The sequence below is a fragment of the Panthera tigris genome, chromosome D4, assembly GCF_018350195.1.
Source record: "Panthera tigris isolate Pti1 chromosome D4, P.tigris_Pti1_mat1.1, whole genome shotgun sequence".
In the NCBI taxonomy this organism is placed as follows: domain Eukaryota; kingdom Metazoa; phylum Chordata; class Mammalia; order Carnivora; family Felidae; genus Panthera; species Panthera tigris.
The window spans coordinates 35,522,028-35,544,640 of record NC_056672.1 but is presented as its reverse complement, the minus strand read 5'-3'; the positions used below and the strand labels follow the sequence as shown (position 1 = coordinate 35,544,640).

Below are 22,613 nucleotides of genomic sequence, written 5' to 3'. Positions count from 1 at the left end.
CAAAGGATCATAAAAGACTACTGTGAACAATTATATGCTTCCAATATTGGATAATCTAGAAGAAATGGGTTAAATTCCTAGAAGCACACAATCTGCAAAGACTGAATCATGAAGAAATAGACATCAAAACAGATCAATAATGTGTAAGAGGATTCAATCAGTAATCAAAAACTTCATAACAAAAATGTACGAGCCCAGATTATTTCACTGGTGAATTCTACCAAATGTGTAGAAAAATTAATGCCAATCCCCAAACTCTTCTGAAAAATTGAAGAGAAGGAAACACTTTCAAACACATTTATAAATCCAGGCTTACCCTGATACCAAAGTGAGATAACGACTGCAAGAAAAGAAAACCACAGACTAATAACCCTGGTGAAATATGAATGCAAACATTCTGAAGAAAATAATAGCAAACCAAATTCAATAGCACATTAAAAATATCATATACCAGGGTGCCCAGGTGGCTCAGTTGGTTGGGTATCTGACTCTTGTTTTTTAATTAAATTTTTTTAACATTTATTCATTTTTGAGAGACAGAACTCAAGCAGGGGTTGGGGCAGAGAGAGAGAGGGGACCCAGAATCTGAAGCAGGCTCCAGGCTCTGAGCTGTCAGCACAGAGCCCCACACTGGGCTCAAACTCATGAACCATGAGATCAAGACCTGAACTAAAGTGGAATGCTTAACTGACTGAGCCACCCAGGCATCCTGGGCATCTGACTCTTGATTTCAGCTCCGATCATGATCTCACGTTTTGTGGGTTGGGACCCGCATCAGGCTCTGCACTGACAGTGTGGAGCATGCTTGGGATTCCCTCTCTCCCTCCCTCCTTATCTGCACCTCCCTCCTTGCAGAAACACACTTTCTCTCAGAAAGTAAATAAATCAACTTTAAAAACTGAATTAAAAAAATATCATATACCATGATCAAATGGGATTTATCCTTAGGATGTAAAGATGGTTCCACATACACAATTCAATAAAATGTACACTACATTAAGAGAATAAAAAATAAAAATCATATTTTCGTTAGATGCAGAAAAAACATTTGACAAAATTCAACATCCTTTCATGATGAAAATTTTCAACAAATTGGGTATAGAAGGAGCATACCTTAATATAATAAAGGCCATGTATAAAAATCCCACAGCTAACATCATAATCACGGTGAAAGCTTAAAAGCTTTTTCTCTAATATCAGAAACAAGTCAACAGTGCTCACTCTTCACCACTCCTATTCAGCACAGTACTGGAAGTCCTAGCCAGAGCAATTAGGCAAAAAAAAAAAAAAAAAAAAAAAAAAAATCCAAATTAGAAAAAAAGAAGTGTTTTTATTTGCAGATTGATCAAAAAAAAGCATTAGAACTAATCCATGAATCAAGTAAATTTACAAGACACAAAATCAATATACAGAAATCTGTTGTATTTCTGTACACTAACAGCAAAATACATGAAAAACAAAATTTAAAATGAAACCCATTTGGGGGCACCTTGCTGGTTAAGCATCGGAGTTCAGCCCAGGTCATGATCTCATGGTATGAGTGGTATGAGTTCGAGCCCCGCGTTGAGCTCGACACTGATGGTGTGGAGCCTGCTTGGGAATCTGTCTCTCCCTCACTCTCTCTGTGTCCCTCCTCCACTCACACTCTCTTTCTTTCTCTCTCTCAAAATAAATTGATGAACTTAAAGAAAAGAATCTCATTCATAATAGCATCAAAAACTATTTACAAAATAAATTTAATTAAGGAGGTGAAATATCTGCACATTGAAAAGTAAAAGGCTTATGAAAAAAATGGAAGAAAATGCAAATGATTGGAAAGATATCTCATATTCTATGTCAGAATTGATTGTTAAATTGTCCTTACTACCTGAGGCCATCTATAGATTCAGTGCAATCCTTATCAGGATTCTAATGGTATTTTTGACAAGGAAAATTTAAAAAAAGCTAAGATATTTAAAAGCTCAATAGTCAAAGTTATCCTGAGAAAGAACAAAGCTGAAGGCATCAGACTTCCTGATTTCAAACTATAGTACAGAGTTATAGGGATCAAAACAGTATGGCACTGGCATAAAAATAGGGGGAAAAGGACCAATGAAACAAAATTAAGAGCCCAGAAGTAAACCCTCACATATATGGTCAACTAATATTTAACAAGGGGACCATTAATACTCAATGGGAAAAGGATAGTTTCTTCAAAAATGGTATTAGGAAACCTGGATAACTACATGCAGAAGAATGAAATTAGACCCCTTATACTACTCACAAAAAATTAACTTGAAGTGGACAAAAGACCCAAATTTGTAAAACTCCTAGACCCAAAGAAATTGTAGAGAAAAAAATTTTTGATACTGGTCTTGGTAATGATTTTTTGAATATGATACAAAAAGCACAGACAACCAAAGCAAAAAATAAATAAGCAGGACTACATCAAACTAAAAAGCTTTTGCGTAGTGAAAGAAACAATCAACATAATGAAAAGGCAACCTAAAGAATGAAGGGAAACTATTTGCAAACCATTCATCGGATATGGAGTCAATATCTAAAACATTAAAAAGTCATACATTCAATAACATAAAAAAAAAAAAAAAACAGTCTGATTTAAAAGTGGGGAGGAGCACCTGGGGCTGGCTCAGTTGGCTGAGTGTCTGACTTTTGCTCAGGTCATCATCTCACAGTTCATGAGTTTGAGCCCCACATTGGGCTCACTGCTGTCAGCAGAGTGCCTGCTTTAGTTCCTCCGTCCCTTCTCTCTTTGCTCCTCTCCCTCAAAAATAAATAAATACATTTTTAAAACTTAATGGGGAAAGGAACTGAATAGACACTTTTTTTTAAAAGAAGAAATACAAATTGCCAACAGGCAAATAAACAGGTACTCAGCATCATTGATTATCAGGGAAATACAGGTCAAAACTACAATGAGGTATCACGTTACACCTTTTAGGATGGATGTCATCAAAAAGAAAGACATAACATGTTAGCAGAGATGTGACTAAAAGGGAACCCTTTTACACTGTTGGGGGAAAAGTAAATTAGTATAGACACTATGGAAAACAGTATGGAGATTCTTCAAGAAATTAAAAATAGAATTACCATGGGCATCTGGGTGGCTCAGTTGGTTAAGTGTCCAACTCTTTATTTTGGCTCAGGTCATGATTTCACAGTTGGTGGGACTGAGCCCCATGTCAGGCTCTGTGTTCACAGTGTGGAGCCAGCTTGAGATTCTCTCTCTCCCTCTCTGCTCCTTCCCTACTCATACTCTCTTTTTCCCTCTCTCTCAAAATAAATAAATAAACATTTAAAAATAGAATTACCATATTATTGAGCATATATATAATGGAATATTATTCAGCCTGAGAAAGAAGGAAATTTTGTCATTTATGCCAACATAGATGGATCTTAAGGACATTATGCTAAGTGAAGTTAGACAAAGATATATACTGTATGATATTACTTATATGTGGAATCTCAAGAAGCCAAACTCATAGAAACAGGGTGAAGAATGGTGATCACCAGGGATGGAATTGGGAGTCAGGGGGGATTAGGAGACCTTGGCCAGAAGGTATAAACTTTCAGTTATAAGATGATTAAGTTCTGGGTATCTAGTTTGCAGCATGGTGATTACAGTTGGTAATAGTATATTATATGCTTGAAAGTTACAAAGACAGTAAATTGTAAATATTCTCACCACACACACACACACACACACACACACACACACACGCCCACAAAATGGTAATTATGCGTGGTGTTACAGGTGTTAACTAACTTTGCTGTGATAATCATTTTGCAATGTATAAGTGTATCAAATCAACATGTTGTACACCTTAAACGTAGACAATGTTACCTGTCAATTATATCTCAGTAAAATGAGGGGAAAAATTAACAAAGAACATACTGGTAGGAGATCTGCAATTAAGAATATCTGCTAGGGAATGGCATACATTATTTTGGCTCCTCATGTACTGGCCATAACTAGTCTCGGAAGCTCATGCAATGTCTGTCGTATCATCTTGCCATAGTAGGTTCTCAATCTAAAGTGTCTTTGATGAAAATGTTATGCAAGTTAGAGCATATGACATTGTAACAAAAGGCAGAGAGATGATGTTAATGAACAAATCCTAGAATTAAAAGAAGGCTAGTTAGTATGCAACATATTTAAAACAAATGAACAAGATAAATTGCAAATTCAAAAGAGGGCAGGATAAACTAATCTCAATATTTAGAGAATTTTGACAAATAATTGCTTCACGTTTTGAGCACTATCTCTTAGTATTCAGAGGATTTTCAGAGTCACCTGGCAAAGAATCTGAAAGGTTTTTGAGAGATTCATCACATAGCATAACTTCAAATACTCTTCTCCTTGAAGGGATAGTAACAAAGCAGAATTATTCATTGGGGATTATGATGATAAAATATTCACAATTGCTATTAAAGCAATAATGTGCCAGTTTTTAAATTACTGAACTATTCTGTTTGTTATTTTCAAGGGAATCTTATTAGCAAAGATAGAACACACCAACATGATTTTGCTTTGGGATTCATCACATGTCTGATTAGAGAGTATTTAAAAATATATTTCATATATCCTCTCCTTACTTCCTATAAACAGGTTGAAATGATAATTAAGTAGTGTCTGTGTTATAAAATTCAGAGGACATGAAGGAACATTGTAACTTGTGAAATTGTACCAGCAATGCACATAATAATGTAGACAGAAAAAATAAATAAAAGGATCAGAGTTGCAGTTTTAAAATAGATCTAATTCTGTATGCACAGAATTACCCCCAGAAGCATTCTGGAAATAATTTGTAGCACACAGCATCACCTTGTTGCAGGAACATAATAGTGCAACTTCAGGGCTCTACTTAACATGGAAACTCAGTCACTTGCCCATTGAATGACCCAGTTAGTTTTGAACTGGAAATATCTATCTTACCAAACAAAAGGTGAGTAGTTTCTTTTTTGCCAAAAATTTTTTTTTTTTTAATTTTTTTTTTTATTTTTTTTAATTTTTTTATTTTTTATTTTTTAATATATGAAATTTACTGTCAAATTGGTTTCCATACAACACCCAGTGCTCATCCCAAAAGGTGCCCTCCTCAATACCCATCACCCACCCTGCCCTCCCTCCCACCCTGCCCTCCCTCCCACCCCCCATCAACCCTCAGTTTGTTCTCAGTTTTTAACAGTCTCTAATTTTGCCAAAAATTTTAAACTTCGATCATTGATTTAGCCATTTTACATAAAGAACCTATTTTGATATAAGCAAACCAGATCTGTAAATCTGTTTTTTTTTTAAGTTCAAAAGATTATTTATCTAGTTGCTCAGTATACCTTTAGTTTAATATAATTATCTAAAATAAACTGCCCATGTTGCTTTAACCCAGTTTCACAGCACTTCAGATTGTGGGCAGAAGGTGAATTTTTATGTCAGAACATCGAATAACAGTTTATGTTTAGTAAGAGCTCACAAATTACTTTAATATTAATTGCAAATAGTCATATACACCAACCAGAAAGTCAGCTGTTTGTAAAAGATAGATATCCTTGATATAAACTAAAGAAAAGTTCATTTATTCTAATCAAGTAGGCCCTCACACAAGAAAAGTGAAACCAGCAGATGGCAGAAAATAAAATCACACTTTATCAATACCTCCCACCTCTTTAAAATGAACAGGGAAGAGGGAGAGGATTCTGAGTCTTGGAGAAATCAATAGTTTTAGCTTTCCTAATCTGGGCATTGACCCTGTGATCTGGTTCATCTGGTTCATCATTCTATGGACAGGTTCCAAAAGGTGGAGCAGCCTGAGCATGGAACAGAGATGTTGCCTTGTTGGATTAGCCGTTTCCTGAAAGAGCATCAAGGAGATTGCCTTTTTTTGTGACTAACTCATCTAGTGATGGCATTTATCAGGAGAAGCCATGAGTTTGTATGCATAATTGACCTCTAGATAAAGCAGCATAACTAAAACAAACCACAATCATAATTCTTACATTGTCCTGCCCACAAATTTGCACTTCGATATTCTAACACAATTGTGTTTATGAAATAGAACCTCTAGCATCAACTTTTTAAAAAGTCCGTCTGGTGACCGGAAAGAGAAACTCTTTTATAAGGAAGTATTTATTTAGAGGACATAGCTCATCCACAGGGATTTTCCTGAGAATTCCTATTTATGTATAACTATTGTCAAATATCTTACAGCTGAGGAAGCATAGAAGATATTTGCACTACATAAAAGCATGCACGTTTGATGTAAACAAAGGTGTTTGTGAAGATGTGTAGACCAAACACCAGCCTGGTAGATATGCTGTGATTGATGTGAACTCAAAACTAAAGGAACATAATGATAATGTAAATAAAGTTGATCAGGAATAAAATGTAGAGAAATGGAAGTATATTTCTGACTCCAGAGGTCAGTGCTGCTTAGCTCCAGCCAATTGTTGACATGCAGAAATGTGGGCTTGGTATTGCCAAATCAGACTTTCAAGTAAATCGAGAAAGATGGGACGGCTATAAAAACGATGTGTCTGGAAAAGGGTAAGTGGAACAAATATAGTAAGGAAAGAAAAGAGAGAGGAGAAATTGAAACATACATCAAGGAGCAGTAGGGAATGGGGGAAGACCATAGCTTCTAGCCACAAGGGACACAACAAGTCTCCATTTTCGACGCTGTTTGAAAGGTATTATCTTAACTAGCAATCTAGTGTCCAGTCTATGTTACATACTTCACACACTTATATGTTGTTTCATTGAGTAAAATGATGATCTAATTAATGCCAGATGAAATACATAGGAGAGGCTGATAAAACTTGTATTCAAATACATTGTAATCTGCAGATTGGATGCCAGGAGCTGTGCAAATGCAGAAAACAAGGAAAGTTATTTGAAGACACTATTAGGTTTTTGGGTAGAGACTAAATTCAAGTTAGTTCCCCAAATGACATCTCATATTTGACTCTGTGAAGTTGAGTTCTCTTACTGAGTTTACTCACATTCTAAGAAGGTTAACCTCATTTTTAACTTGGTTGATGCGTACTACTTTATGTTGAGTTTTTATAAAAATTCATCTATTTGAAATGGAGAAGGTGAACACTGTATATATGCGGTTCTACCATTAGGCCTATGTTTGTAATGAGATTTTATGTATATAAATATTAATGACAACATTAGCTTATTGAAAACTAATGAAATATCTGAAGTTTACATTTATCCGTTTTGTAACATACTGACTGTGTGCTCACCATGAGTCAGGCACTGTGCTAGATGCTGAGTATGGAGTGGTTTACAGTAAAATGATAGGTAGCAGTGCAAAAGGCAAGAGGAAAATGGCATAGGGATGAAAGTGTAATGTTAGACAAAGCTGAATTCAAGGTAAAGTGTACAAACAGGATAAGAGGGTCCCCTTTTTCTAAAAAGTACTGTGAGCTACAATTCAGATAGATATAATTAACTATTTGAAATGTTGAGTTATATGAAAATATGTAAACAAAAACTTCTGGAAGCAAAAAAAAGGAAAACATTAGCAGAAATACGAAGACACCTGACACATTTCACACTTTATCAAGAGCTATCAAATAATGTAAATATCAAAAGAGCAGAGGACATGATCTGAATAGTTTAATACAATTACATATTATTAATACTAATAAGCATACCTGGATATCCCAGGGGCAGAAAAGAGAATATCTTCATTACATTTAAAAAAAATTCTTCATACATTAGGGCAGAAAAAAACTTCCATAAAATTTCTAAAAGCCAAAAATTTTAAAATGTGTAACAAATATCAAATGTCAACTACTTAATTCTTTGGATATTTAAAAAACTCCCTTGTAAGCCATTATTCAGTCAAAAGGAAAAATAATTTATTATTTAGCTATCTAGGAAAAATAATGGTACCACTCTACATAAAAGGATGTAACCAGGTTTGAACACAAACAATATTATAGCTTAAGCATTTTTCAACACCAACAAAGAAAGAATAAAAATAAGCAGATTTCAACTAAAGAAACAAAAATAAGTGGGTAGGATAGACAATTTTAATAAAGCCGATGCATTAATGCATTTCAAAATGGAAAAAGAAACTGAATAGATTGTATTAAGATCAGTTTTTCTAATAAGTAGTCAATTAAAAAGTAATGCACTAGGTAAAACTTGGTAGAACAAGTAGATGCTTTGCATTTATGAAAGAAATATTTAGACACACACACACACACATACACACACATACACACCCTATACAATGAGGTCCTCAAAGTTGCCAAATCTGTCTCAAATTGATTTCTACCCCGAATGTTCTGCTCCTTATAATTTCTCAAAATACTTCCCTCTTAAATCTTAACAGTCTGAAGCCTATTTTATTTTCTCTCAAGAAGGCGGCTGTATTAAAAACTATTCTTTACAATCTTATATATTGTTAATATAGTTTATTTTTCTTTGAAATAACTAGTGCTCAACTCAAACTAGCTTATTAATAACAGCAAAAGGGAGGATAAATCTGGGCAGGATAGTTTGCACACTTTGCATTAGGCAGGGCTACATCCACGACTTGTGTGATTACTCTCTTGCTCTTTCTTTACATTTCTCAGCTCTGTTTCTAATTTTGTGTTGGCTCAATCCTCTCCTACCACCAGTGACTTCCAAACTTCTCTTCCTCCCCATCACTCCACACTGTTAATGTGGTTGATAAAATGGTGGCTAACCATTAGCATCACATTCTCCAACTAAGAGATAGATAGGTCATATCTATGACCCAAGAGATAAAGTAGATCAGGAATCAGGAATCAAAATGGATTTAGACATTTCACCAACAACTCTGAGAAGTAGAAGGCAGTGGTTATGTAATTCTGAAATGAACACCATATGCTCAGAAAATATTCCAAGAAAAAGGTTCTATCCTAAAATTATATTCTCAGCCAACTTTTTAATCATATACAATGATCAGTTTTCTATAATGCTGTGTCTCCAAAATTTACCCCATCTGCATCTTTCTCAGGAAGATGTACTGAGATATCCTTCACCAAAATGAAGCTGTAAATCAAGGAAGCAGAAGAGGTAAAGTCAAAGAACAGGGTATCCATCACGAGAGAAGAAAATTTCAAGGTAATGATAATCGGAAGTTCCGAGAGAAGAGCTGCTCAATAGAGCAAGAGAAATAACTAATCTAGACTAGAGCAGGTGGATAAAGTACTGCAAAGGGATAGATCTAAAGGGGAAAAAAGTCAACAAGCAAGGGCATTTTAAATGGTATTAGAGAGTTTGGGACCAAATTATTGTTTTAATTAATGTTTATTTATTTTGAGAGAGAGAGAGAGAGAGAGAGACAGAGAGACAGAGAGAGAGAGAGAGCAAGTGAGGAAGGGGCAGAGAGAGGGGGAAAGAGATTCTCAAGCAAGCTCCGTGCCATCAGTGCAGAGCCTGATGGGGCACTTGATCTCATGAATCATGAGATCATGATCTGAACCAAAGTCAAGAGTTAGATTGCTTAACTGACTGAGCCACTCAGGTGCCCCTGGAACCAAATTATTTTAAAAACTAACATGGAAAAGGTGAACAGGGAAAAGTTATACAAGGAAAGAAATAAAATCTTAATATGCAGTTTTCTCAAATGTCAATCATATTTGCCAACTGTAAGAGAATAAACACTGAATAGTAACCTGACATTATTATAACACAACATCATATGGGCTGAATAGAGGAGGAGGATCAGAGGATCAAAGACTATAAAATATTTAAATATTCATCTTTCATATTAATCATTTGATATACAATATATAACATTGACAAAAATTAAATATCACTTAGAAATACGCATGTATGAGCATATTATCAAAAAGCATTGAAGAGTACAGTCACTGGGAAGCATAAATTGGGTTGGATTGGAGGACTGCTGTTTTTCATTATAAATTCAACTTTTAAATTTCTTTACGTATTCTATTTTGATAAAAATAATGAAAATAATTAATGCATTTTTAAGAAAGATACATTTTTTTCTGCTAGCTTCAACAGACAGAAACAGTTCTGGCAAAGATCACATTCCCAACTCCTCTGGATGCTCACTCTGACCAGGGAAAGGGCTATTGATTAGAGAGAAACTCATTACATGTCTGCATCCGTGATCAAAGGAGATAGATATTTTATTGAAAGACAGCAGTAAGGAGGGAAATGAGGCCTTTGTGACTAATATGAGAAAAGGATGCATGTAGGTGGAATATGTTTAACACTTTAGAAAACGTACTGGCTTCTTATTATATTAAATATTACTTAAATATAGTATGTTTTAGGATTTCTATAATTAGATGAGTAAACCCTATTCTCTCTATACCTCAATGCAAAATTGAGTCTTATTTAATTAATGGTTTGATTAGTCTAATTTCCACATATTTTCAAATTCTACATAAATGTTTCCCAAGGCAAAACATGCAGAAAGTTAGTAGAGAACATTTGATTTTTAGACTGATATGAAACAATAGGTATTGTACAGTGTCAGTGAATACTTGCACTAAAAATAGAATAGCCCCAAGAAAGTGAAATGTTTCATGGTGTTACAGCTTCTATTAAAAACTAAATTAATACATTCACTCTCAGTAGAAATTTTTAGTGAGGTTGGTTATGTGACTCGTTAGTGAACATGTGCTGTGATTCTTTCATTGATTACTTTAATTAAATTTTTTTAATGAGGAGAAAAAAGTAAGTCAGAGGCTGTAGAACACATGAAGAACAATGAAAATAAAGAATGTTCTGAAATATGTGATTTGACAATACTGCTGAGAAACAGCATGGTGTAATGGCTGGAGTTTCTTGTTCAAGTTCTGGATCTGCCATTCTGAGCTGTAGGACCTCAGTGTGTGTACTTGATCTTTCTCTGCCTCAGTTTCAACATGTATAAAAGAGGGATAATATTAGTGTCTGTGTCAAACTGTGCCTATGAATATTTGATGAAATAATATATGTAATGTATTAAGATAATGCTTGGCACATAATTAAACATTAGATAACTAGTAGCTATCATTATTGCTCTTTTCTTAAGCCTAAGTTTCCTTTTGACATGCTACATGTCTTTCTTATCTTAACTGAGAATTTCTGTTGTTCATTTGAAAACAAAATTCTGAAGGACTGTGTAGCTCACTTAATACTATTCTTTGGAAGGGTGTTGATGGTTACTTTTCCACCATTAGTATCTGATCCAGATAATTTATTCCTGTGAAATATTCAGTTCATAGAGACACAGCATAGGATAGAAGGGCAGCAGTCAGGTGTTAGTACTTAAAATTGATAAGTTAAAGGGGCTGATAGAAGAAAGGTTTTTACACAAGGAGTGTTTCTTTAAAAATCATTGAGAATCATTTCCACTAGCCTCATTCTTACACATACCAGCAAAAACTTGGCTTTCAAAGGCATTACTAGGTGCTTCTTACACTAACGGTAGCTGTTCAGAGAAATACAGCCAGATCTCTCCTGCTTTCTTTGTTCTATTCCTCTGTCTCCACATAGCCCCCATCGTTGCCACCATACCACCAGGACAAGGACATTCATGGCTGCTAGAATTGAAGCATGCTTGTCATTTCATGTTTGATCTTTTAGAAAACAGATGCAGTTTACTAATTGAATATAGTACAAAGTATTATGGGATTCTAAAACATTAAAACTGCTAAGGATTTTAGAAAGTATTTGCTGAGACCCAAATGCTTTGTGATAAGCAAGTGGATTCCATGAGACAAAATGGTTTGCACAAGTTTGAATAGTTAGTAAAGGGCAAAACAAGAGGTAATATATGGATCTTTTAAATCCAACATAAGCACAATTTTTTTTTACCTTGTTGCCTACTAAAGTTGAGACATGTGGTACTATAGCCTTAATTGTTTTGTTTAGTTTTATCATGTCTAATAAAAAAACACATTCTTGACAGTAAATACTACTGAAGCCACTAAAATGAGTAAGGTAACCTTGTCCTGTTGCATTTTACTGTTTAATCATACTCTCTGGTTACTTTTTTTCCCCCCATACTTAAGGAAATCACTAATTTTATCAGGTAACTTAATGATTAAAATTCTTTCTATGAATCAATAAATTTTTGGAGCATGATCTGTCATTATGTTCTTTCATTACCATTCCAAAATAGGTATATATTATACCCAGCCTTTGTTCTATGACATTAACTTGACCATATGTCTGCATAAAGATTAGTTTTTTCAGTTCCTCCCTATAAGTGAAATGGATATCTAGTGATTACTTTCTAACTCTAAGGTAGCAAAGTTCCTTAACACTACTCAATTACAACACTTTTTATTCTTTCTAATGTGTCTCTATCCTATGTTAACACCATATTATATTAACCACATTGCTTTCATAGAAGTACCTCTAATTCATCAGTTTAAACAAAATCTATTGGATTGAATTTATTTCTGAGAAAGGCAAGAGATGATGTTTGTTGTCAATCATGTGTTATTTCGTTTTAGTAGCTGAACTTAGAAAAGAAGTAAAGGGGAAACTGGGCTATATATATCCGTCATTGTATCCAGATGCAGTTTGTATCCGAGTCTCCACTAAATATTTGAAGGTGTAGCATCTGCTACCTGTGAGTCATATGACATAATTTTGTATTATATTTACTTTCCTTCATTATTAGTATATTCTAAAATGAGCCATTATTAGTCATGTACACTAATAGAAAGACTGTATGTAGAAGAAAAATCACATTTTTTTATCTTAAATATTTTAGAGAAGACTTCGTATTATGTGACAAAGGCAAAATAAGCTGTCCCAAGGCTAATTTTGCTTGCACTCACACCATATTTATCCATCAAGCTAACAAGTATCCATTAACACCTGTTATTACCTAGACTTATTTCTGATACGGATACAATATTAACAAATCTAATAATAATATGTACTATGTCTTAATAAAAATTATAATGTTTATAATGATGACTACTAATTGATCACTAACTTTGTGCTCATATTATATCTTTTATATCTTATCTTTAATAATCAAAATATCCCTGAAATTCAGATATTCTTTACCTCATTTTACACATAGGTGAACTACAACAAAGGAGTTAAGTATTTTCCTCAAGTTCTAACCAAAATCTGTCTGAGTTTAAAGCAGGTACTTTCTGCACCCTATTATACATTTCTTGACATAAAATAACACTTTGAACACTCTAGATGTTTAGAGGAGGACAATCAATGAGTAGTAAAGGAAGCCTTCTGGGTTAAGTGAGAAAAGCTTTTATATACTCTGCTTTCCCTACTTGCTAATTTTCCTCTTTGGTTTCTATTCATATATCTTTATCTCTTCCTACTTTACTATTGATTATACTTTTATTTTTCCACTGGTTTATTACTTATTCTCCTGGTGGATTTCCAAAAGACAAGGATTCCATAATTTCCAGTTCAGTGAAGTAATTGTGGTTCTTATCCCCATAAAGATGCATACCACCCCGATGGCCGTGGCTGGCTCAGAGGACACTGCAGTAGATAAAGGTGTAGATTAATGGGTCAGCCTTCCCTTTCTTCTTATTATTATGGTATCTCCCACTTAGCTCCCAGATCAAGATGATGACTTTCTAAAACTTTAAGAACTTTCCTGATGTAACAACATCAAGGATCTCTTTATAATGCTTTGGCACAGTTGAATTTACTTTTTAATTCCTCCCTAAACTTTGCAGGTTAGTTAAAATTTTCCATCATTACTCTGCCTGATTCCAGTTGTCAATAGGGAGGAACTACTCCATAATCTAAACCTATATCTGTTAAGAGCCAGTATTTATAAGGCCTGTGGTCTTTCCTGCTTATCTTTTTGTTTTGCTTTCCCTTTCTTGTAAATACAATATGCAGACAGAAAAGTACATGTTTTATAAGACTATAACTAGAGGAATTACAGCAAAGTGAACCCACCTACGCAAGTTAACAGATGGGTCCAGTAAGCTACCCTCTTGTTTCTTATTAATCACTACAACTTTAGCCTTCCCTTCAAAGGTTAATGTCAAGTCAGAATTTTTTCATAAAGCTATTTTGTTAAGAAAAAATATGAGGTTTTAATGCATTCATATATGTGGCATCAGAACGTGTTGCGTGTATGTGGTAACAAATGAGAACAACATAGGTCATTGCTTGAGCTGAGTTAAGAATATATGGAGTTTGATTATATCACTGACTTTACTTTCGAGTATTTTAGAAAATTCTTATAATTATTAAAATATCAAACGTATAACATATGGCAATTTTATGTTGTCTCAGCACATATCAGTAACAACACTATTCGGTGTGAAACATAGCCATTCACTAATCTACTCCACAGCTCTCTATTTTGTTCACTTTTAAGATACATGACTACTAGATCTTCTTCCACTTAGTCTGAAATGGGGTGCTTGTTCCACAGTTTCTGGCTACCCTGGAGAACAGTGTGGAATTCCCACAAAGTGAGTTGTAGTGCAAATATCAAGCTAGCACTGCATCACCATCTAGAGGTGGAAATGATAACTGCAAAGTTCGTCACTTAAATGAGCCGTATATAAGCTTTGAAATCTAAATATACATGGCTGTTAATGTGAATGTGGTGAAAATAATCTGTTTGCTACTGCTTTCTCTCCAGTTGAGTTTCCAGAAAGAGATTATAGCACAAAGTAGGAACCACCTGTACCTACAGATGGCATGGGGAAGCATAAATCCTAGAATCATGTATCAGTAGCATTACAACATAATTCTACCAAAGTTGAGCCTCCCATATGTGAGACAAACCACCTACAGAAGGACCACAGTGGTGTCAGTTTTTTTAGCACATTCCTGATAATGAAATCCATGTTGAACTCAACAAGAATGGCTTTCGTTTTTTTTGGCACTGAACAATTTACACCAACTTGCATTTGACTATTCAGATTATTCTTTTCTCTCCGTAGGCATGACTATGGGAATAGAGCAGAGGATATGCTTGGTATTTTTGAGACTGTTTACATATTTTTACCTCCGTTGTTCTGCTAACTACACATAGCATCCTTTTTTATATGAAAGGAAATCATTGATATAAGTGTGTGTGAGACCAAATGCCATGCACTAATTAATATTATGAATGTTATTAATTCTTCACTTATTATTTAAATATATCCAAAATCATGCCATGAATTATTAATGAATTATTAATGTAAAAGTATTGGTTAAGCCCATTTTCCCCATTTTTTTTAGTAAATGTTTACTGAGCTTCCCCTGTATGCCAAAAACTGTGAGAGATTTTCTTACCTTCAAGAAGCCCATAATTTAGAGCATCTCATACAAAATACACTCAAGTACATAAGAATTCTGAGTAATAAACTTTATTCTTGTTGAGGAAATAGAAGAATGCTATGAAAGACTTCGTTTTGGAGGATGAATAAAAATTTTCAAGTTACAGATGTGGACAGGAACATTCTTGACAGAAGAGAAAGTATACATTAAAAAGATTTTAATGACATTGTTAAAGTAAGAAGCTTATGTGGGAAAGAAATAGTTGTGACTGTGGCTGGAAAAGTAGTGGGGTTAAATTAGAAATGGCTTTATATACCTCACTAAGTAGTTTGAGCTTAAATCTATAAGCAGAGAGTGGATGACGTAGGTCTTTAAACTGGCAAGTCATGAGACTGTCTATATATGCTTTAGAAAAAGAAGTCCAATGAGAGTATTAAAAAATAATTGTAGAAGTGAAAATCATGAGAAGCTTGGAGGGTACTCCAGTAGTCCAAAGGAGAGATGCTGAGGACTTCAGCTGATGTCCTATGATGAGGTACTATTAATATTAGTTTGTGAACGATTAAATATAATGTGGAAAAACAAGACAGCATTGTTGGGATTGTCTTTGAGGTTCTTAATTATATTAATGAGCAGATGGTAACATCATTAGCCAACATAAGACTTCAGGAGAAGAAACATTTCTGTGTAGTATTTTGACCCTAGAAAGCAACAGGCTTCAGCTTTACTTTAGATCAATAATATCCCAGCCAGGAATACATCTTACATGTAGAAAATCAAATGCGATTTGAAAGCAAGAAAATATGGTAAAAAGTGGGAAATGGGGCAGAGGATTACAAGAGATAGGCATTTTTTACTTATTTTTCTCTTTAAATCTGTAGTAAAAAAAATGCAATACTGATGGGAGGGTAAGGCTCACTGTGTAGATAGTGGGTAATGTCTACCATGAAATTTTCCCCATCATCCTTCCTTTAGGCAGTCTGTCAAGAATCAGCCCTTATCCTCATCACCCTCTCTGATACAATTCACACAAATAACTTAACACTCTCTTTGTCTCACCTCTGCTTAGACCGAGAACTTATTCCTCCAAGTCCTTCTTTGCCTCTGCCATGCCTCGCCTCCCTTGGTGTTCTTAAAGCCTTAATCATTCTACATCTTAATTAAGTATTTATTTGCCACTGTTCTGTTTGTGACACTGTAAGTTACTGAAAGAAGTTTGATTCTTGAGGTTAATCAAAAATATAATTGGTTATAATTTTTCAAGTCTTTGGAAATCTCAAGTATATATTTCCCTTAGAAATTCATAGAGGGAGGCAGTATTGGACAGTGGTTGAGAGCACAGCTTCTGAGGCCAGACTGCCTGGTTTCAAATCCTGGTTACTCCATTAAAATAGACAGATCTTGGGAATATATTTAATTTTGCTGGGCCTTGGTTTTATCATCTGTAGAATGGAGATAATAATAATAGTACTTATCTGTTGGGATGTTATGCATTTTGAGCAAGTTAATATTTATATAACAATTGGAATAGTATCTGGAACAAATTAAATGCAATAAAAGTGTTTGCTAAGTAAATAATGATTACTTTAATAGTTTCCCATTGCCTCTGTCTACATGTATGAAATGAAGGGAATCAAGCTTGACCTTATCATTGCAAAAATATAATGTATCACTTTTTCATTGGTTTATTTTGACATTTGTTAGCTATTTAAATCCTGGAATGATGAATGAATCCAAGAAATGTTGATGTGGATGTTTCTGCATTTTTCCATTTATGTTTTTAATGTTTATTTATTTTTGAGAGAGAGACAACACGAGTGGGAAAGGGGCAGAAATACAGGAAGACACAGAATCCAAAGCAGGCTCCAGGCTCCAACCTGTTAGCACAGAGCCTGACACGGGGCTCAAAATCATGAACAGTGAGATCATGACCTGAACTGAAGTCAGACGCTTAACCAACTGAGCCACCCAGGCACCCCTCTGCATTTTTCCATTTAATCTTAGCTGTAAGATAGCTCACTTTTTCAAATTTTTAAATATGTGTTTATTTGTGTTTAATTCATAGGAAAGGTCGTAGGAAAAACATTGACAGTTGGAGATATCCAAACAAAGTGTCACAGCATGTCCCTGAATGAAACTTGAAGAATTTGACATTCTATGTGACTATCATTCCTGCAGCAGTGAAAAATGTCACTTTTCAGTTTGTCCTAAAATAATGGCAACAGTATAAATGAGAAGGATAGTATGTAAAAAATAGAATCATGATACTCATAATGTTTATATTCTCTGTTACTTGTTTTGACTTTTAAGTCAATTTTATTACTGAAATCTGAATGTCACACCTAAAGACTCTGATATTCAAAGAGTGGTCTTTAGAGCAAAGACTTGTCCTGACCTAGAAGCTTTTTAGAAGTGCAGATGCTCAGGCTTCATGTCAGTCCCTCTAAATCACAATCGGCATTTTAACAGGATTCCCAAGAGATTTTATAAAAATTAAATTTGAAAATGACTGAATAATAGACACCTGGTAATCAGTAACAGATTGACAATAAATAGAACTGTGGGAGAATAAAAACAAACCAAACGACCCTCCCTCTAGCTCCACTACACTGAATTTCTGAAATAAACCCACTTTATAACTATAATCATTACATTTATTTTTTTCCCACAAGTATTTATTAGAAGCCTATTCTGTGCAAATTACTGTTCTGGGTTCTAAAGATACAGTGGTGAAGAAAATAGAGAAAATTCTTTATACTGAAGTGTTAATATTATACTGAGGTCCAAGTGATCCACAAGAAATTCTTATTTAAGAACAAGAATTTAGGGTCTCCTGGGTGGCTCAGTCAATTAAACATCCAGATCTTGGTTTCAGCTCTGATCATAATCTCACGGTTCATAAAATCGAGCCCCACTTCAGGCTCCATGCTGTTAGCATGCTTGGGATTGTCTCTCTCCCTCTCTCTCTGCCCCTCCTCTGCTCATACTCTGCCTCTCTCTCTCTCTCTCTCTCTCTCTCTCTCTCTCTAAAACAAACAAACAAACAAACAAACAAACAAACAAACCCAGAGCAATAATTTAAAGAAGTAGGCTTTTTGGGGGTACCTGGGCGGCTCAGTACGTTAAGCATCCTACTCTTGATTTCAGCTCAGGTCATGATTTCATGGTTTATGGATTCAAGCCCCACGTCGGGCTCTGGGATGACAGATTGGAGCTTGTGTGTTGTCTCTCAAAATAAATAAAATTAAAAAAAATAAAAAATAAAAAAGAGAGAAAGGAAAAAAGTAATAAAGGAAGAAAGAAAGAAGTGGTTCATGGGTTCAAGCCCCACATCGGGCTCTGGGATGACAGACTGGAGCTTGTGTGCTGTGTCTCAAAATAAATAAAATTTTAAAAAAACTAAAAAAGAGAGAAAGGAAAAAAGGAAGAAAGGAAGAAAGAAAGAAGTGGGCTTCTTGACACATGTGAATTTTTTCCTGAAAAAATTTTATATATTCAGTTTTTATAGATTTAGTTGCTACTTAGTTCTTGCTCAGATTCTGGGTCCAGGTTGCGTGGCTTCAAATCCTGACTCCCTGACTTTAGGCAAAACACTCAACCTTTGTGTTCTTCAGTTTCCTCATCTGAAAAATGGGGGAAATAATAGTGTCTACATCAGGACATTGTTGTGAGATTAATGAGCTTTGTATACAGAACATATTCAAGGCAGTGCTTGGAATTTTGGAAGCACTATGTAAGGGTGAGAGATTATTGTTGTCAGTGAAAAGTTATTAGTGATACATTTCTCTTCCCTGAATATGAGTTTTGAGAAATTAGCTTTAGTTTTGGAACATGTGGACAGTGTGTGAAAACAACCAACCAACCAACCAAACAAACAAACAAACAACCAAAAACCAAAATAAGCTATGAATGAATTCTGAAGTACTTGAATTAAACTGAAGTACATGCTAACTAGATTCTGGTGGAGAAGACGAGCTTCTATAGTCTATCCTGGACTGGAAACCTGGATAAGAAGATACTGAATTCTAAACCCTTGTCTGGTTCCTGCATTTTGCACAGTTGGAGAGAAAGTTTGCATGGCCATCTAATTCACTTTGAACTTTGCTCATATCCCCAAGATCTTAGTCTTTAATCTCAGCTTTCCTATTGGTCAACTTTGTTGGTAAATGAGCAGGAAGTTAATTCTTGCTTACTTTGGTTTCTTTTCTAATTTTCACATGTGTTTTAGTGAAATCTTTCCAAGTGATGACTTTTTTTTTAATAGTGTAATGATCAAAACATAACAAAACTGGTGAAACCATCTAAGCAATCAAAATAGTGTTTCTATTCATAGGCATTTTTTTTTCTTCTTGTACAAGTGGAAATAAGATTTCTTTCAGTTAATTCACATTCCTTACTAATTCTTCAAACATTTGGAATGTTTCTGAAGTAACCTCTGTTTGAAATCAAGAACTTAAAGAATCATATAAACCAAGGTGTATAATATACACAATGGCATACAAGTTCACGGTTGTCTGGGCTTGGTCAACCAACCCCCATATCTCCTGCTCCACTCCCATCTAAGTACTGTGCTAGTCAAAGCACAGCATTTCGTATAATATCCCCATACCTATGTTTACAACAACTAACAGATCTCAAAATGTGGTCTGGAGGTGAAACTCCTATGGAAAATCTGAGAGGTCAAAGTATTTTTGTGACACTAGGGAGTTGCTTCCTTTTTCAATTCTTCTGACATATGATTTCATAATGAATTGGAAACAGGCATGAGAATCTACCTATCCACCATTACGTCAGATATTATGGAGATTTTTTAAAGATGCAAAATAATGTTACTCTTCGCACCTTTTTTATTTTTTGGCTTGAAAAATAAAGTTTTTTAATGAAAAGTGTTTTTAGATTAATATTAATAGAGATTATTTTAAATATTTAACAAAATAAGTGTTTTCATTGCTTAGTTTTAATTTATAATACCATAATTATCATTAAATGAAAACCATGTAAATGGAATTTTTGGGGGGTCCTCAATAATTGTTGAGTGTAAAGTGGTCAAAAACCAAAGTGTTTGAAAATTTTTAATCTACACTTTTTTCTTGGCATGGTTGAAACAAGGGAGCAGGTGGTGCTTGTTATGTAGTTATTTCTCTCCCATCCTGTCTGGACTGTAAAGACATTTCTATACCTTTCCCAAGGCTTTGCTTTTGCAGGGTGTAAGGGACGGAAAGATAGAGTGAGCCAAGGAAAAGGTAAAATGCGAAGTGGATAAAAGTCTCCTTTCTAGGTAATCAAGTGCCTATACTATGTACTGATTTAGTAAAATAAATAGAATCACAAATAAAGATGATTGAGTGTGATTGTGATTGATTATGTGAAGTACTTGAAGGAGCCTCTTTGAATTTTAATATGAGTCCAACCAAATCCATCACATTTGATAGGCAAAGAAACTGAAGCCAACATTGATGAGGGAAATTGCTCTGAGTCACTCGTCTCTTAGTGACAAATCCAGAATCAGAACTCAAGTTCCTGGCCTCGAGTTTGCCACATAGGTCATAAAATTGAATGTTTATCCATATTTTCAATTAAGGTAAATTATTATGATAATTATGTAGAACTATATGCATAATAGTACTTCTCAGAGTAAAAACCTAGCATATGAACTAATAAATCTGAAAAGGAACATTGAGAAAATATAAATAAATATATAGTTGTTATTTGTCAGAAGATTAGGTATAGAGGTTCAAATTCAACTTTCAAAACAGCGTATGCAATTCTGTCTATCATTCCAGCAAACTATTTCAATAGCCTGTAACACCCTTCATTCAGAGATTCTAGGGGCTTGTAATTATATCTCAACTTTTAAAATGATATCATTATCCATTTAGTTAATAGAGTACATTGATAAAAATCACAGTATCCCCTGGTGTGCACTAAAATTGTTAAGCAGAATAATTTATGCAAATTACTTATAGAGTTAATATATGTTAAATATGTTTAATTACACTGCAAAACTCAGTTCGCTGCAGCACACACAATTATTTTTAATCATAAAAACAGATATTTTGGAGATTTATGTTCAACCCATCACACTGCTGGTTAATACTGCTTTTCTTCCTTGCTTCCAGAAATAAATTTTAAAAAAAAGATTAATAATTTGTGCCATAATCTTCTTGTTACTGAAAAGTTTATGTGTATTTTAATTTTAACATTCTCCAAAATATAAAAGGTACAAAATGCTTTCTGGGCCTTATTTAAAATACATACTTACTTAGGAAGCTAGCAGAAGAAACTGTTTAGGGACATAATAATAACATTTACCTCTGGGGAGCAAAACTGGAGAAATAAAGAGGAGGAAAGTAATTTTTTTGTTCTTATCATAAGCTTTTTTTATTACTTTATTTTTAATTGTATATATACTACTTTGATTAAAAATGAAATATAAGAAAATGTACATGTACCTTAACACAATAGTAGAAAACAATATTCACCCATAATCTTTCTGACACTGAACATTTCTACTTTGATTTATGTAGAAAGGGTGGCTGAACAATGAATGTTCAAATGTTAAAGCCAGATAAAATGATATAAATATACCTAAGAAATTCTAATTTTAGAAAAAATACCCTTTCTTTGGCATTATGTTGATATTAAGTACTAGATTTATAAAAGTGTACACATATGGGCAACAAAACCATATCTTAACCAAACACTTTTCAGTAACAATGATGTGATTCCCCATGGCAAAGTGTGAGTTTGTAAGAGACCTAAGTATCTGCATAGCATATATCAACCCCCAATCTTGGAAGTTACAAATTCAGCACAATACTTTTATAGAAAACAATATTCTCCATGATAGGAAAGTGCATTACTTAATGAAGTTCAAAAATACATACTTTTAGTGGACAACTATATTTAATGACATAGCCTACTGTTAAAGAAATGAACAATTAATTCTATTGAGCACAAAATGCAATTAAATTAGTAAATAAAATTTCAGATTAAAGAATTATTATGTACTACGTGCACTTAAGATAGTATATACCATACCAATGATGGAATATAATAATCAAATCAATTATATGATATTATAAGAATTTTAACATTTTTTTATATTTTAAAACCTAACATTTTTCAGTTAGATTGCTATATTGAACAAGCTAATACACAGATCTTTCAAAATTAACCCACAGACATCGCAGCTATTAACTAAGTTTTATACACTAAAGTGTGCCAAAATAAAGTAAACATGACTCCACTCTCTTTAATTTGATGTTAAAATACTTAAAGATCGTATCAGTAATCAATGAAATTCTAATTGCCTCCAAGGAGGAGATTGTAAAAATAATTAAAACTAGTGCATTATTTATTTGCTGTTTTTATTCACAAATAGGTTTAC

The 22,613-nt window shown here is 34.1% G+C and overlaps 1 long non-coding RNA gene across 3 annotated transcripts in view; it reads left to right on the top strand.

Annotated features, from left to right (window-relative positions):
• LOC122233164 overlaps window positions 1–22,613 on the top strand; it is a 580,276-nt gene that overhangs the window by 84,458 nt on the left and 473,205 nt on the right. For all 3 annotated transcript variants that reach the window (XR_006210649.1, XR_006210648.1, XR_006210650.1), the window contains exon 2: window positions 8,997–9,103. This is a non-coding gene — a long non-coding RNA (uncharacterized LOC122233164). The remainder of the gene's footprint in view (window positions 1–8,996; window positions 9,104–22,613) is intronic.